A 19,109-nucleotide genomic window follows, 5' to 3' on the forward strand; every position below is an offset into this window, starting at 1 on the left:
ATGCCAACCTAAGCTATGTATTCAACAACATCTGTGACATTTGTAGTAGATACTGCTAGAAATAAGTTAACCCAATGCTGTGCCTGGAGTCATGCGGCTTACATGCAGAAGGATGGACCTGCCCAGTCATTTTCTTGAAACTACAAGAGACAGGTAGAAAGAAGAAGAAATTGGAGGCAAAAAGATGCATGCCCTTGAGACACTGCATTAATTAATGATGACAGAGCAATCTCACCCTAACGAACTGCATTATTGTTAAAAGCGTTATTATAATTGAATTACTTGTTCTGTCGGGGAGGAAAAGAGCTCACTTTGAGTGTCAATTAATGACATCTTAATGCCTCCAATAGTGTAACCAGAAACTTAATAAATATGAGTTGAAGATGACAGTGGCATTTTTTCCCCCCAGAGAAATCTCAAATGTTCCAGAAGGACAGGCCAGTTGTGGTCATTCTAACCTTATGTGGCAGTCTTTTCGTATGGAAATAGTAGTCATCTGGATGTTAGTGATACTGGACAGACAGCTATGAGTGTTGGGAACACGAGGTTAAGGGAATAATTCTATAAAATGGGCCAACTGTGCTGAACCTTAACATGTTTTCTTTTCCAAAAAGCAATTTACCTGCAGCCCTGCCTGGCACAAGTGGACAGGATATGTCACATTCCTTCGCAGACTACCTGCAGGAAAAATGAAGGCCCCAAATAATGTTAATAAGAAGAATCCAAGTGACTCTGAGTGGGGAGGCTTTTGTGACCCTTTTCATAGCCAAGATCTCAAAACTTAGAATGAGAAGGATAATTCCTCCTAACCATAAAACCTGTAAGAATTTATGGTTGATAATCTAATTAGAACTAGTCAGCATGTGCTAAGGTGACCCATAGTTGCATGGCAGTGGGGACTTGAAAATATGATGTCATCCTGCTGTCAGTCAAAAGTCAAGAGGTGGATCTGGGCAGGACTCTCTAGAAACTTCTCAGGGATTCTCAATAACACTGGAGTGCAGAAAAGACACACTGTCCCTCTCCTCTTGCAGAGGACCAACTTTCCCTTGAGAGTATCCCCTTTCTTTTTCCTATCAGTTCAATAAACTCATGCCTGTTTCTCTGAAATCTGAAATCATGAAATTTTTCATGAATTTTTCATGCACTGCATCTGAAATCCTTCTGACTTGATTACAAGAACCAGGGTTTGAAGGGGGTGCCTTCTCACTGCCTCAGTTTCCCAGAAGGCCCCATTTCTGTAGCATTAGGAGTGAGAGCTTAGTCACTAGTCACAAACACTGATCCTTCTTCATAAACACTTTCAGTTTATATCTTTTTACACAGAAGTTGAAATCTCTTAGGATTAATGAAGAATAAAAAATAGTCTAAGATTTTTAGAATTATTATTGTATTAAACATCTTTTTGACACTATGACCAAAATACCTGACAAGAACAAGTGAGAGAAGAAAAAGTTCATTTTGGTTCACAGTTGCAGAGGTCATTTTGGTTCAGAGTTTCTTAGTCTGTGGTTGGCCAGTTCCATCACTCTGGGCCCAAGGTAAGACAGAATATCATGGCAGAAGAGCATGGTGGAGGAAATCTGCTCAGCTCATGGTGGGGCAGAAAGCAGAAAGGGGAAAGAAAGAGACCACAGGAAAGAAACACCTTTCCAGAGCATGTCCCCACTAACCCACCTCTTCCAACCAATCCAGCCCCACCTGCCTACAGTTACCACCCATTTTGTTCATTCAAGTTAGGATAGGCTCTTTAGGATATATCTCTCATAATCTAAACATTTCACCTTTGGATATTCCTTCATCAACACAGGAGCTTTTGGGAGACAACTCACATATAAACAATCATAATTATTATGACTCTTCCTCAGATTATGTGAACTGGGTCTATTCTAGAGCTTGAGTGCTTAGGGCCAGGTTTGAAATGAGGTATGCCTTCCTGAGGAGTGGAAGATGGAGGATGAGAGCCAAATTCCTCACACAAACCTCAAGGCTGACCACGCCAGGCACTCACTGTTAGTAGCTATATGCATAGCAATGGTGCAACCCCAAAGCCATGGAGATTGTCAGACTGCTTAAAAACAGAATTAAATAGGTTTTTTTCTTTATATTTTTATCTATGGACGGGGAGGAGTATAAAAAACAATGCTCATTTTTCCTGTGCTAATATCAAAAAGGCTGCCCCATTGCATTGAGCCCATGTATACTAACTTTGTCCACCATGAGTGGAGACCGAATTGTGCTACAGTCCCTCTCATTTGTGATGCACACCATTAACCACTTCCAAATGTGTACAAACAGGAAGTCTCACATATCTTGTTCTGCTGTTTTTCTTATTGTCCTTTAGTTTGACTTTATTTATTTCATTTTGACTTTTGGTCAGTTAAGTCTCAAGCTTAGGGAATGAAATATTATCAGACCAAAGTCAGTTTATCTGCCTTTTCTATTACATGGTTTCTCATATCTCTTTATTTATATGTTTATGTGCATGCCTATCTTTTCACATAATTGCATTTTCCCAAATTAATCTAAGATTTTCTTCCAGTGCTAAGAGAATCATATGTTCTCAAAACTTGCTTTGCATTCTAAGGAAGTGGTTTTGTTGTTATTCTTCACTTCAAAGGGATATTTGGCTTTCCTTTGACTTTAGAATAAGCTACACAGGATTTAAATCTTCACTCAGCTTTACTATTTGCTATATAATACAAGACAAATGTCATATTTTCAGCTGGTTCCTGTTTTCTTTCCTATAAAATGGACATGAAATTGTCCATAGTCCTGAGGTTTAAAAAAAAATAGTCTAAAGCACTAAGCATAATACCTTGGCATGGAAAAAAATATTCAAAAATATTATTTTTAGGAAAAAAATGATGTTAAAAAAAGACTTTAATTTAGATTCAGAAAAAAGACTTTTCTACCTTGTGTCACGATGAGGACTGCTAGCCCCTGAAGGTCAGTGGCAATTTTACTTCATCGTCCCCTGAATATGACATGTGCATTCCAAACCCCAGTCCTTTCTGCCTTCCTGAACCTCTATCCTTAGTTCAGTCTGGAAACCATGAAGAAGACCTTTCTGCTGACTGCATTTCACTAAAGCTCAGGGGGCAGGCTGACAAGGAAAATAGAGTTTTTATTCAAAGCTGGTTTTGAGGAAGGCTGAAGAGATCTTTCTGCCTCAAAGTAAGTGTCATCTTGTGAGTGTATGTGTGTGTGGGGGGAGTTGTACATGCTAAGGGGCATGAAAAGCTTTTATGAACAGGAAAATGACAAATGGTAGGGATTTCAGAGTGTCCCTACTCTTCTAAGATATCAGGGCCTTCTTGTCTCTGAGTCTGCTGCCTCCTTATCACAACACAGGGAACCTCAACCTCCTGGGGTCAGCATCTGCATGGCTTTTGAAATACAGGTTACCTTTGGGACTGAGGAGTGGAGAAGAATTACAGAGGGATTTCTTTAGAATTTCACATATCATGAGAATGGGATATGAAAGATGGAGGACTAGATTAGGGACACTTGGGGTGAGAGAAGGCAGTAGCTCTAAGGAAAAAAAAAGTCTTTTTGAGGAAATACTTTTGTTAAAAATAACTGCCTTCCTGAATTACTATTACAGCTGCATCTCTTCCAATAAACATTCCCATTAGCTATGGCTTGAACCCTCTCTCCCATCTTGGACTTCACCATCTACCTTTTATATTATATTATGCAAAGACAGGGAACATTTCCATTAAGAAGTTTGGCTGAAACCAACTAACAATAGACAGATTAACAGGAGAAAAGAACATACAAATTTATTTAACATGCACCTGTGCAATGAAGCTAAACAAAACATGAGACTCAAAAAAAAAAAATAAATAAAGGTCAGATGGGAGAATTCTAAATAGTCAATAAGGGAAAGGTGAATGGAGTTGGAGGGATAAGCAATTTCAGAGAGTAAGAAATTGTTTCTCAAGAGAAATGAATCAGCACAGAGATCAGACAACAGCCAAAGGCAGGGTGGTAACAAGTTATGGAAAATCCAGGACTATAGCTTCAAAGAGAACAAAGGTAGTATTAGGCAGATAAAGTCTCCCAGGTATATCTCAGAGCTATACATAGAAGATAGAAAAATGTTTATATGGGCATGCTGACAACTTTTAGTCTCTTTTGAGGTGGTTCATCTTTCCTGATTATTTGATGAGATTCCAAGGGAGGGGACTTAACAGGATTTCATTTCTAGACAATATAACTTCTCTTAGTCAAGTCAAGATAACTTAATGAAAGCCTGTGTGTACCCTTGAGGATAATCAAAGATGAGAGAGAGTCAGAGAGACAGAGAGAGAAAGACAGACAGACAGACTGGTAAGGGCCCAGGGAGAAATTTACAGAATTTGTTTTGAGACTGTTTCTCCAGCTGAGCATGTCAAAGCACCACGTTTTGTCTTACACTTTTCTGAGCCCCAAGAATTATTATATTATTTATCAGTAGTTCTTAAGGATTGGTTAGCTCAGCCCTATCACCTGAATCTTATTACAAATACAAAAGTAAATGTTTTTACAAAACAATAGAAAACAATCAAATCATTTCAGACCTGCAGCAAGCAGGGTTTATTCACATCTGTAAGTGAAGCAATCCAGTCCCCCAAAACCAATGGTTGGATGTTTTCTCCCATAGGTGGAAGCAAACAAAGGATAAGGGGGTGCTGGTGAGGGGAAAAACAGAAGGGCAGTAGAATAGACAATGGGGAGTGGAGGGAAGTGAAGGGGGGTAAGCAAAGGAAAGACAGTGGAATGAATCTGACATAGTTTTTCCTGTGGACATAAATGACAACCACACAGTGAATCCCACCACTATGAGCAACAATAAGAATGGGACTCTTAACTAGAATAAAATCTACTCTAGGCTTGTAAAATTATATCAAAATGGATTCTGCTGTCATATAAAACTAAAAAGAACCAATAAAAAATAACTTTTTCTACCAACTACAGAGATTTTTATTTGAGACCCGAAAACTCTGCCTAGTAAACAGAGTTTCCAGTTATTTGTAGTGTCTATGAGGCCACAGATTTGAGGTTCCTTATGCGAGAATAAATTTTAATGTTGTCTCTTCTAATGGAGTTGATGGGGATAGGCAGATGTTTCTCTTTACTCCTGTCTCTCTTCTCTTTTTTTACTCCCCAGTGTTGCTCAACTCTGTATTTAATGTATTGAATGATTCAACCTTTTAAACTTGCCAACTTTGTCTGAATTTGTCTATATATTTACCATCATTCCAAACAAAATTCCTGAAGGATGTGTTGTAGATATAGACAACTTGATGCTAAAATTTGTACAGAAAGGCAAAGAAAATAAAGTAGCTAAAACAATTTTGACAAAGAAATATATAAAGTAGGAACAATTTAAATGATTTTAATATTTCCTGTAAAAGTGCAGCCATCAAGATATTGTGGTATTTGCAAAGAGATAGATAGATCAGCAAAACTGAAGAATTCAACAGATATGGCCACCTGGCTTTGGCAAAACAAATTAATAGATCTATGGATCCATTTAATAAGTGATATTAGAATAATTGGATTTTAGTATACAAAAAAAAAAAACAGAGATACATACATATGTGCTATGCCATGTAAATATCAACCCAAGATTGACCATATATGCAAATATAAAACATTAAAAAGAGTAGAAATATTTTGTGTTACGAGTAAAGATAAAGATTTATTAAACACAATATAAAAGAATGATGTAAAAATTAGTGCTTTGTAAAATTAAAATGTTACCTGCAAAATACACTATTTGCAAAATGACAGAATAACCTTCAGTCTGGAAAGTATATTTGCAAATCACACATCTGACAAAACACTAGTAGCCAGAGCTTGTAAGCAATTTTCAAGATTCACTTGTAAGAATATAAAAACAATTTTCAAAATGTAAAAAATATATTAACCAGGCACTTTACCAAGAGCATATATAGTTGGCAAATAAGCACAAGAAAAGATAGTCAACATCATTAAACACTAAGGTAATTCAAATTATAATGGTAATTAGATATCAGTATTCACTAATTAGTGTCTTAAAACACATACACCATAAGCACACACCTGCACCAGCACAATACCAAATAATGGCAAAGAAATTTTACATATTATGGGTAGGTATGCAAAGTGGTAGGTTCACTCTGGAGTACAGAGTCATCAGTTCTTATAAAGTGTCAAATATATTTAATATGTGTAGTAGTTATCTATTCCTGCATAAAAAATTCCCACAAATTTGTTGGCTTGAAATAACACACATTATCTGTGGATCAAGCGTACAGGGACTACTACTTTGGTCTTTTGCTTAAGGTCTCACAGGCTTTGATCCAGGTGTCAACCAGAAAATGAGTGCTTTGATTGGGGAGGGTCCCACTTCCAAGATCACTGAGGTTACTGTCAGTTCACTTCTTTATAGTTACAGGATCAAGAGTCCTGGTTTCTTCACCTGGAGGTTCCCCAGAATTACTAGAAGTTGCCAAGGCAGTTCGTTGTGACATGAGCTTCCTTTCTATGTCTGCTTATTTTATCAGATCAGCAGGGAGAGTCTTTAATATAATCCCAAGAGTGACATCACATCAACTTTGTCATACATGTTGGCTATAAACAAATCAGAGGTCCTGTCCACACTCAATGGGATTGAATACAGTAGTTGTTATGGTTTGGATACAAGCTGTCCCCCAGAAAGCTCATGGGATAGGCAATACATTGATATTCAGAGCTCAGAAAATTTGATTACAATGACTCTGACTTCATCAGTGGATTAATCCATTTGATGAATTAATAATTGGAATGTACTTACTGGGAGGTGGTGAAAATGATAAGCAAGTGGGTCATGGCTAGAGAAAGGAAGTCACTGGGAGCATAGCCTTGAGGACTATATGTGTCTCTGCCCTTTCCCTCACTCCCCCACTTCCCAAATACCATATTGAGCAGTTTCCCCATCAGTGTCCTTTCCTCCATGATGTTTCTGCAATGTAACCTGCCAACCGCGGACTGAAATCTGTAAAACTGTGAACTAAAATAAATCTTTCCTCCTCCAAGTTGTGGTCAGAGTGATGAATAGCCAACCTAATGGTGAACACCGAACATCAGAGGTCATTGAGGCCTGCCTTCCAGACTCTTCTCTACACCATAGTATCTAGCAATCCCACCCTTGGGTATTTATAACAGAGAAGAGGTCATAAGACTTTATAACAGAGTAAATAATTTAGGCTTTCAGTTTTGAGGCCTCTATCACAACTATTCAACAAGAGCCTGAAGGCAGCCAGAGATAATATATAAACAAATGAGCGTGACTGTTCTCCAATAAAATTTATTTACAAAATGAAGCAGTAGGCTGTATTTGGCCTGTGGGCCTGAGTTGGCTTCTCCCTGCACTAGATACATAAAAATTTATATTCACAGAAGCATCTATGTATGAAGTACAGCTACTCCTTGAAAGGCTACATCTCAATAAATGTATTGTAGGCTGAAAAGATTATAAGTCAAAAAAGCATTTCATATTACCAACCCAGCAAAGATGACGGCTCAGCAACACCATATGTTGGAGTATCAGTCGTTCGCCCTTCCGATGGCAAGGCTGACTGGGAGCTGCATCTTGCTGCTGCCACCCAGCATCTTGAGAGAAGATCATTTTGCTCCTCATTGGATTAGCAAAAGGTCCAAAATCAAAATTTAAAGCGCTTTTTTTTATTGAATGTGTATCACTTTTGAACCGTGGTAAAGTATAAAATTCACAAGTTGAGCCTTTATAAATTGGATACCATCTGTATTTAGAAGCTTTACTCATAATTACTGTAACTGGAAACATCCCCACATCCTTCAGCAAGTTATGGATAAGCAAACTGAAGTACATCCATAGAACTGAATACTATTCAGGAACCAAAAGGAACAAACTATTGATATACAGAACAACTTGGATGATATAAAAGACATGTTTGATGGTAATATCCTCTGTGAAGAAGCTAGTCTCAAAGATTATGTACGATATGATGCCATTTAAGATTCTTGAAGAAATAATTTCCAATAAATGAGAGTATATCTATGTGAAGAGTTGGGGGAAGAGGGCACATAACTAAAAGGGATAGCATTCAGGGACTTTGTGGTGATGCTACTATTCTGTATCTTTATCACAGCAGTGCTACCAGTGAAAGCAAATTAAGAGAAGGAAAAAGAAACAGACCAGCGATGCTTTATAAGCAGGAGAGGGGCATATTTTCAAGAGGAAAATGGCAACTTGTTACAATAAAGGTCTGAGTTTTATAGGGTTCAGTGAGACTGGGTCTTAGCAGAATGTGTTGGTTGGGCAGTCAGGGAGCAGTTGTAGATTTGGGAAATTGTGAAAGTCCAGAGCCACTGTTTTTCTTGTCTCCCTGGGACCCACTGTTCTCCTTTTCTTCCTGGGGTGAGTCATTTCCTATATCCTTCTGTAAGTATCTATACACTTGTTAGGGCTGGGGCGTAGTTTAGTGGTAGAGTTATTGCCTAATATGCAAGAGGCCTTAGGTTCTATCCCACGCAAATCAAAAAAGTAATAAATACATGAAATTTAAAAAATTCTATAAGCTTGTTAAAAATTGTAGAACTATACACAAGAAATCAATGTTACTTTATTTTAATTACAAAATAAAATTTTAAAACTTCAGCTCATTTTATTCTTTCTAAATAAGCTTTTTCTTCTATTTTTATTTTTATTTATATATGACAGCAGAATGCATTACAATTCTTATTACACATATAAAGCACAATTTTTCATATCTCTGGTTATATACAAAGTATATTCACACCAATTCGTGTCTTCACACATATACTTTGGATAATAATGATCATCACATTCCACCATCATTTATAACCCCAAGCCTTCTCTCTTCCCCTCTAACCCCTTCTGCCCTATCTAGAGTTCAAAACTGTATTCTGAGTCCTGGGTCAGAGGACTGCATAAAGAACTTTGGAGATAAGAATGTGTTGATTTTTGTTTTGAGGGGAGATGGGATAAAAGTGCTAGGTATTGAAGGTTAGGGCATCACATCTTTGTCCATATTGTTAAAGAAGCTATTATCTTTGCATTTACTTTGTAAATAACATGTGTGTTATAGGTTCCAGTAGTTTAGCTCCAAGCTGCCTTTCCCATAGGACCTTAGTCAAACATTTTCCGTCTCCTTTAAAACACCATTATTTTAGGTACCTAAAGTGATCTAACCCACAGAAAGAGAAAACAATATGGTTGTTACCAGGAAGTGGAGAAATAAAGAAATGGGAATTTTTTTTGTTTAATTGGTGTATTCATTCTAGAGATCCGATATTGTTATTTAGAGTCATTAATACTGTATTATGCATTTAAAATAAGTTAATAAAGAGATCCTATGTTAAACATTACAGTAAAACAAAGAAAGAAAATGAAACAATTAGAACAAAAGAGAAAACCCAGAAGAGACAGAAGAAAACTGGACATATAGAGTTGCATATAGATGTGCAAACTCATCAACAGGCACATGGTACATTTGTGCAGTTTACTGGATACCAACTACATCTAAATAAAGTTTAAAGAATTAAATTACTATCCCTCTCACAGAATTGACTGGGACATTGCTGATTCCCCAAGATCACCATGGCTCATTCCAATTACTTCTCCATGTTTGGACATGTTTCTCCATGTCTCAGGACTTCGGGTATTCTATCCCTGGAAGGAAAGGGTTAAATTACATAATTTTTTTAAAGATCCCATTATTACAAAAAATCTGATATTCCAATATTTCAGGGATGATATAAATCTAAGTAAGTTTAGGAAACTTTAAGGTACTTTTCCTATCCACTGATAAAGACATTCCTCTGTGCCTGTTAATTAAAACTCTAATATGCCTTCAAATATTCAGTGAATGTTTACTAAACTACCACAATGTTCCAGGCACTAGACAGGTAATAGTGATACTAACAAGCAAAGCACAGATGTTTTTGCTATCCTGGAATTTACAGCCCGTTGGGACAGACCTTCATAAAATATCACAAAATAAAGATACAACTTGAGACTGATGCAATTTCTCAAAAAGAAAAAACGAGCATTTCCTGTATTGTATTGTAGTCCCCTGATTTTATAATAACTAGTTATAGGAAGACATTTTAATTTTGATTACTTTAAAGCTTGTTTTTAGATAAGCTAGGCAGAATTTCAGAAGCCTGTCAATATCATCCCAGAGGGGAGGCCCACAGGGTCCCCTTACTAATTTAGTCCCCTTCCACTCTGCCCTATCACCATAAACAACTCAGGGAGAGGAGAAATGGAATATATACCCATATAATTACTGGAATATTTTGGAATGATTGCAGGGTGTTAATGAGTCAATGTCAAGTATATTAAAGTTTCAGGAATACTAAACAGAAATTGACAAGCAAAGAGGAGAGTTGCCAGTTAATCCCAGGCATGTGCTTTGATAGAATGTATAGTATTATGGGGGGGGGGGGGAGAGAGAGAGAGAGAGAGAGAGAGAGAGAGAGAGAGAGAGAGAGAGAGAGAAACACCAGAAAGAAAACTACCACTTGACAAAAACATAATATGATAGAATTGCAGAGATTGCTTTACTTTGCTGCTTTCAAGACGAGAAAATAAGAAACCTCATTTCAAATCAGTTCAATGCACTCATTATTAACATTTAGCAAGCTCCAATATTTCAAGACAGATGGTATTCCTCAAGGAGGTAAGAAAGGAGATTTCTAACTGTAACCTGAATGAATAAATACTGGTAATTTTCACCATCATTATATATGTCTTCTCTCTAACCAAGGAGTTAAACACAATAATGACATATATAATTAATGTCAGTCTTAATTCTCTAATCTTAAGAGGCTTATTCACTGCAAAATCACATTTGTCTACAGATGATTATCTTTTCTTCTAAACTAGCCTCAAGAATAAGCTGCTATAATTGAACTAAATATGCATAAATTCAGGTTATTTTTTTTTTTTTTTGTACTTTGGAAGTCATCAATTTGCATGTGTTACAAAGCTTCCTTTATTATTGCAGTAATTGGATCTTAAGAAGAGTATTAAGGTGAGTTCCTTACCAAATTGGTGCTTCAGCTTTACTAAAACATTTAATACCACACGATTCACCTTGTGACCTATGAAGACAAGGCACAGGAAGATTGTCTGATGTGCTTTGTAGACCTGCATACCAGGGCATGCATCCTCCTTAGTATGATGCTGCAAAATATCAATCAATAGGGCAAAGAATTCCCCCGGACCTGGATGCTACCTCCTCATTGTAGACAGAGGATGTGGTGAAGGGAGAATTGCTCTGCTTCTTAGCTGTTGCTGTATACTCTGTACCGTGCTGGGTGCTGGGGAGTAAAAAGTGAGAATGCAAACAAACATCATAACAACAAAAACATTCCTATTTTCTAGTACTAGATAAACTATGGAAGAGGAAAATAGGTAAAAGTCAAGTGTGACAGGATGAGGAATGTGGTATACTATGAGTCTGCACAGTCAGCAAGAGTCTGGTTCACTCAGAGCTGTGGGGAGAATAACCAAAGATGACTCCAGATAAAGGTAACACTTGAAGTCAGTTCTGAAGGGCAGACTTGGGTGGAATTGAAGGGCATAGCTAGTTTGGAAGAGCATGGAAGTGAATAGAATCAGAAGATAATAGGCCACTTAACCCTCTATCATAAAGGGACTTACTTGTGTGTTCAGAATCTGCATTCAGGAAGCAGCCTACATCCACGTGAGGTGTACTGAGCCCATAATTGACATGGTCAAAGATATCTGGCAGCCTACCATTGACTTTCTTTAAGGGCTGCTACCACAGTGTCACAGCTTTACCTGTGAGATAGGTGACTATCTGACTCCATACTGTGTTGGAGAAGAACAGAACATGTCAACTGAATCACACAACATTTTAAAGAGGTGGAATGATACAATTTTACAGGGGTCTCAAGGAGAGTTTCCAGGTTGTAGGCTTGAATAATGAATGGAAAGAAGAACACAGGCAAATGCACGAGAGAGAAAAAAAAAAGGTATCTTTGGGAAAAGGTGATTTCAGCTGTAGATACATTCTGGGGTGTTTCCTTTGAGATATCTAAGTAAGGGTTGTTCAGAAGCCAGATCTGATACTGAGGAAGAGGAGCTGGCAGGATAACTATACATGAGACTTTGCAAAGTCAAAGGTCATGAAAAAGAGCCAATCATTCAGGAAGAACAAAAATGACATAACAGGCAGGGGCTTTCCAACTGTGGTGTCTGAAGCAGCAATAACATCATCCTCTGGGAATAGATTAGAAATATAGAGACTTGGTCCAGTCCAGAACAATCGAATCAGAAACCCTTAGTGAAACCCAGTGACCTGAGTTTTAATGTTTTCCAGGTAATTTTTATACACTCTTATATTTATTTGGAATTCAAAGACATTTTGAGTGTTTGATGAAAGCTATATACTTTCTTATGAGCATTGAAAAGCTACTTTAGGAAGTAACATTTTACATTCAATATCCAGGAATTCATGAAAAACAGGAATGAATAAATGAAAAGATGGAATGATGAAAAAGATGGGCATATGCAATAGACACAACATGAGTGGCAGTCTAGCTTTATAACTATCTGCCCTTTGAAATGGAGTCACCCACTAGAATGAGAAAGACATTGATTCATCCTAAGGATTTTTTATTTTTTTTGCCACTGTGACTAAAAGACCCTATTAGCACAATTGTAGAGGAGGAAGAGTTTGTTTGAGGGCTCACAGTTTCAGAGGTCTCTGTCTACAGACAGCTGGCTCCATTCCTTGGGGCACCAGGTTAGGCAAAACATCATAGCAGAAGAGATACAAATATATGCTGAAAAGCCACGCCTCCTGCATGGACTCTCTGGTCCAGCAAGGAGGTCCACAGAACAGGGTAGAGGAGAGTGTGGTTGCAGAGCTGCTAATCAAGACCCCCAGAGACCAAGCTGGAAGCAGGTCTGATTTTATCGTGCAGTTACCATGTATGTATACTCACGCTGTAGCTAAGCAGATTATAGGCAGCCACCAATGCAGTGTCTGCTAACTGTCCTTGCAGTGGCCAATTGAGGAGTGGGCCATGGAGCAAGTGCTGGAACTGCAACACATGGCCTCACACCCAGGGCTATGTCTAAGGGGTAAGCGGCCTGCCACTCATGCACCTACCATGAGGTGAGTGGCCTGCCACTCAGACGCCCTTAATGTATGGCGTGTATGCAGTGCTCTATGTATTTGTCCCCACATCCCCCAATTCCCCATGTCCTCAAGCCATACTCCACCTGCCTTCAATTATCATTCAGTTGATCCCATCAGGTGATTAATTCAGGGATTGTGTTAAGGCTCTCAAAACCCCAATCATTTCTTCTCTGAACCTTCTTGCATTGTCTCACATATGAGCTTTTGGGGGCACCCCACATCCAAACTATAACAGATTTATTCAGTTCTTAAAAGACCTGCCTCAAGGGCTGGGGATGTGGCTCAAGTGGTAGCCATCACCTAGCATGCGCGGGGTGCTGGGTTTGAGCCTCTGCACCACATAAAAATAAAATAAAGATATTGTGTCCACCAAAAACTAAAAAAAAAAAAAAAAAGCTGCCTCTCCACTGTCATAATGGTAGTCAGATTTCAAAAATATTTTCAGAGAGAACAAACCATATTCAGACTTGCACCAGGCATAACTAACTCAGAAGTCCATCTCGGTCATGGAAAATGTGGCATCATAGAAGTTGCTCTTCTTAAAGATCAGTGCTATTTTTGGTGTGGCTTGACCATGGGTGGAGAAGAAAACTCTAAATGCAATTAAGAAAGGCAATCATGCTAATGACCAGCTCCTCATCTACCAAATGGGAGTATGTGTTGTACTGAATGTCCTGTTCAGGGCTAACTTTTCGTTTTGCTCTAATTGCTATTTGAAATCAATCCCCCATCACCTATAAGGATTTTAAGTGGTAGAAATGTGATGTGCAAAGTCACAAGACACCAATAAAAATTATAATTTCTAAATGTTGAGTTTCATACGTGTCAAGAGATAGAACATTCAAAGTGTTTTTTGATTTTTAATGAGAACTACATAAATAGTTTCCTCATTAGGATTTTAAGTATAGGCCTTGCTTTCTTAATTATAGGTTCCCTTAAGATGAAAAGAGAGGGAACTGAATCACAGAGTTGGGAATAACTACCAGATATACACAACATGCTTTAAAAAAAAAGCTTATTGAATCAGTATTCAGAAAATATTATATAAGAACACAGTCGGTAGGCACCGATGTGTTTACATTTAGGCATATGAGCATGTGATGAGCAGCACATCACCTGCAGTGAGGGGAAACAAGTGTGAAATGAGATATCCAAATTGGACACCTCATTAAGGAGAATGAGGAGAAGGGAAGGCCTGCAGCCAGCTGTCTCCGGACATGAATTGCTGAGATATTACAAAATTATATAAGCAGGTTGTTCTGGTCCTTGGTCATGAGATCCCACAAGCAATTCAGGAAATTGGAGCTTTCAGCTGTGCCCACACAACTTCTCCAAGAGAAGTTGATGTTTAATTTCCGTTATGCTACGTTCATGATGGCAAACAGTCTCCCCAGGACCCAGGGAGGTTCATGCGGATGTCTGGGATCATGGGTAAGCACCTGGAGTCCCAGAAATAGCTGCAGACATCCTCCTGGTTCTGATATAATCCCACTGGCACCGATGCCAGTTAACTGGCATTTTTTAAAACTTAAATTTTCATTATTATAACATTTGTTAAAACTTAAATTTTCATTATTATCAATATATAATAAAACTATGAAAATCATCTCTCAATTCTGATCTTAAAGACTAATTCTGAAAAAATGAGCTCCTCTAATGTTTTTAAAATAACCTGTCAGAAGTTTTCCATGAATGTGCTTTTATATTAGTATTTGTTTATAATTTTACTTGTTCTTCTGTTTATTTTTTCACTATTTCTTGAAAACACAAATCCTCCTTATTCTTTTTTAAAGAATACATAATACCTATTTTCAAGTTTAATGACTAACTATGCTTTTTCTTGATTACCATTTACATTATTTCCAGATTTGTTTCTTTATTTCTTGAAAGTTTGGTTGTATTTACAATTATAAGCATTGCTTCAAAGGACATCCTGTTATGAATATTTTTGCATCACTGAAGGTATATATTCACAATAATGTTTTACAAGTTGGATTCTAGATGTTCATGGGTGGTGTCACAGTTGTCCTCCACTGAGTTAATATCTGCATACACTAACAATATATAATATGCCTCCACATATACCTTATTATAATTTGGGCTAAAGATTTGTTAGTTGTTATTCAGATCTGCTCTATGCTTACTTTTGATTTGCTATTTGATACACAAGGGAGATGGGAATGCTAATTATTTGTTAAAAGTTATATTTTTGCTGGGTATGGTAGCAGATGCCTGTAATTCCAGTCAGTTGAGAGGCTGAGCAGGGAGATTGCAATGTCAAGGCCAGCTTCAGCAATTTAGTAAGATCCTGTCTCAAATTAAAAACAAAATAAAACAAAAAACTAAAATAAAATGAAAAGGACTTGAGAAGTAGCTCACTGGTTCAGCATCATGGGTTCAATCTCTAGTATCAAAAAACCAAACATATTGACAAAATGCTGTGTTTTTGAACTTGAATGTACCTTAATGTAGTATGCCTACTAGGTGTAAAGCCCTGGGTTCAGCAGCCAGCATTGCCAAATCAGAAAAAAAAAAATTTACTATTTTTTTCCTTAAAATTATTAGAGTTTTTGATTTGTACATTTTGATCCAATGATATATGAGAAATAATGATTTATGGCATTTAGACCTTTAATATTTATTACATGTTTTTCTACAATAAAGTTGTGGTCAAAAAAACAGTTTTCATAAGGGTCAAAGTAGCAGAATATTTAGTTTTTTTTTTTTTTTTTTTTTTTTTTTTTGGGGGGGGGGGATGATGTAGTATCTGTAACAACACTACATTGTCCAGGTATCAAAAAGCATAATTTGGGGGTGGGATGTAGCTTATCATTTGAGCACTTTCCTAGTATAAGCAAGGTTCTGGGTTTAATCTCTACAACTGCAAAAATCAAACAAACAAAACACAATTTTATTCATTTCATAATTATCTGGCCTTAATTTCACACACATACACACATTTTTGTGGCACTGGAGATAAAATATAGGAGTACTCTATCATCAAGTTATGTCCCCTGTCCTTTTTATTTTTTATATTTATACAGTGTTTAAATAATTTTGTGAGGCCTAAACTTCCTGACTCACTGGGATTACAGGACTGCACAAAAATGTCCAGCATTTTTTGTAAATATTTTTATTTACATATAATCTAATTTCACTTTTCCAATGTTGTCATATTTTGGTACTTTAGAAGATTTTAGATATGTATAATCTTTTAACTTTATAATTTTAAAGTATACACTTAATATTTCCTCGATTCATAATTTAGGCAATATCATTTGGTACAAAAGATAAGAAAATGAGCTAAGTTACCCTGTGTCCATCTTTTCTGTTTTTCACTTCTCGATTTGGTTCTTGTTTTTAAAAAATACATTGTTTTCTACAATTATAATCCCCATAAATTTTATTTTGCTTTAATTAAATATTTAAATATACTCAATTTTGAAACACTTATTTAGGTAAAATATAATTGTCTAGATTTCCAAAAACCCATTTTCAGGAAAGAACCCTGTGGGTTATGTTTCTTGAACTCTTTCTTGCAGTCTGAACTGCTCTCACACATTTGGACAGTGTACTCTTTATCTTTGAAGGGCAAAGATAAAGTTTTGTGTTTGTGTGTCACACTCTGGTCTCACACTTTCTTCCCATGAAGACTTTCTTTCATTATTTTCTATAGTTAATTTTTTCTAGGAAGGCTACAGTTAAGTAAATTGGTACCTCTTCTAAACTACTGGAAATAAAGATTACTGGCCTGTATTAACAAAGAAAGCTATATACATATAAAGAATGTTATGTGTGTGTGTGTATCTATATATATATCTAGCATTTTGTACCTTCAATAAGCTATGTCTTAGGCTTTTTCATTGTCAGGTTTTCCTAGATAGAGCATATATTTTCAATCTAAAGATGCAATTATTAGAGCCGCCCCCTCCCCCTGCGCCGGCAAGGTAGACGGAACTGTGACCACCCACAGAGCAGGCCCAGCGGCCTGCTGAGGGGCAGAGCTGCCCCCCACCCCCAGCACCTGCCAGGTAGGCGGAACTGTGACCACCGACAGAAAAGGCCCAGTGGCCCGCGGAGGGGCAGAGCTCCCAATCACTCCTGCAAGGTAGGCGGGCCTGCGACCCACCGGCAGAAGAGAAGCAGCGGCCTGCTGAGAGGCAGAGCCGCCCCCTCCCCCCGTGCCAGCAAGGTAGACGGAACTGTGACCACCCACAGAACAGGCCCAGCGGCCTGCTGGGGGCAGAGCCGCCCCCCACCCCCTCGCCTGCCAGGTAGGCGGAACTGTGACCACCGACAGAAAAGGCCCAGTGGCCCGCGGAGGGGCAGAGCTCCCAATCACTCCTGCAAGGTAGGCGGGCCTGCGACCCACTGGCAAAACAGGCGCAGCGGCCTGCTGAGAGGCAGAGCTGCCCCCTCCCCCCGTGCCTGCAAGGTAAACGGAACTGTGACCACCAACAGAACAGGCCAGACCTGCAACCGACAGACAGAACAGCCCCAGAGGCCTGCAGAGGGGCAGTGCTGCTGCCTGCGCCTGCAAAGTAGGCAGAACTGCAACCACCGACAGAACAAGCCTAGCGGCCCGCAGAGGGACAGAGCCGCTGCCCGCGCCTGCAAGGTAGGCAGACCTGCTACCGACCGGCAGAGCAGGCTCAGGGGCCTGCCGGCATGGTAGGCACATTGCCCCAATTGGAGGAGGGGCAGAGCCACCGCCCGCGCCTGCGAGGGAGACTTTGCAACTATACAAGACCAATATAAATATATAGGGGGAAAATTCAATAGCACAACAGTTTCACCAAGTAGAAAGGAACGCGAGCAGTATGAAGAGACAAGGAAAGAAAGGACCACAAGCAATGCAGGTCAACTCAACGTTAGAAGAGGTAATAGCTGCAGCAGATGGAATGTCAGATAAAGAATTCAGGATATACATGCTTCAGATGATCTGGAGTCTCAAGGAAGACATCAGACAGCAAAATCAGACAATGAAAGATCACTTCAACAATGAATTACATAAACAAATCCAAGAAGCAAAAGATCAACTATACAGGGAGATAGAGGTTATAAAAAACAAACAAATAGAAATCCTAGAAATGCAGGAAGCAATAAACCAACGTAAAAACTCAATTGAGAATACTACCAGCAGAGTAGAACACTTAGAAGATGGAACATCAGACAATGAAGATAAAGTATTTCAACTTGAAAAGAACATAGACAGCTCAGCAAGACTGTTAAGAAACCATGAGCAGAACATCCAAGAAATATGGGATAACATCAAGAGACCAAATTTAAGAGTCATTGGGATACAGGAAGGGACAGAGTTTCAAACCAAAGGAATGAGCAATCTATTCAATGAAATAATACGAGAAAACTTCCCAGACTTGAAGAATGAGACAGAATCCCAAATCCTAGAAGCCTACAGGACGCCGAATGTGCAAAATCATAAGAGATCCACACCTAGACACATTATAATGAAGATGCCCAACATACAGAATAAGGAGAGAATTTTAAAAGCTACAAGAGAAAGGAAGCAGATCACATTTAGGGGTAAGCCAATCAGGATAACAGCTGATCTTTCAACACAGACTCTGAAAGCTAGAAGATCCTGGAATAACATATTTCAAACACTGAAAGAAAATGGGTTCCAACCAAGAATTGTGTTTCCAGCAAAATTAAGCTTCAGGGTGGAAGATGAAATTAAAACCTTCCACGATAAACAAAAGTTAAAAGAATTTGCAGCTAGAAAACCATCTCTTCAAAACATCCTTGGCAAAACATTACAGGAAGAGGAAATGGAAAATAACAATGAAAACCAACAGTGGGAGGTAGGACAGTAAAGGGGGGAAAAATAATCAAAGAGGAAAACAAACCATGTTTAGTAACATAAATAAACAAATATGGCTGGAAGAACAACCCATATCT

The sequence above is a fragment of the Marmota flaviventris genome, chromosome 11, assembly GCF_047511675.1.
Source record: "Marmota flaviventris isolate mMarFla1 chromosome 11, mMarFla1.hap1, whole genome shotgun sequence".
NCBI lineage: Eukaryota > Metazoa > Chordata > Mammalia > Rodentia > Sciuridae > Marmota > Marmota flaviventris.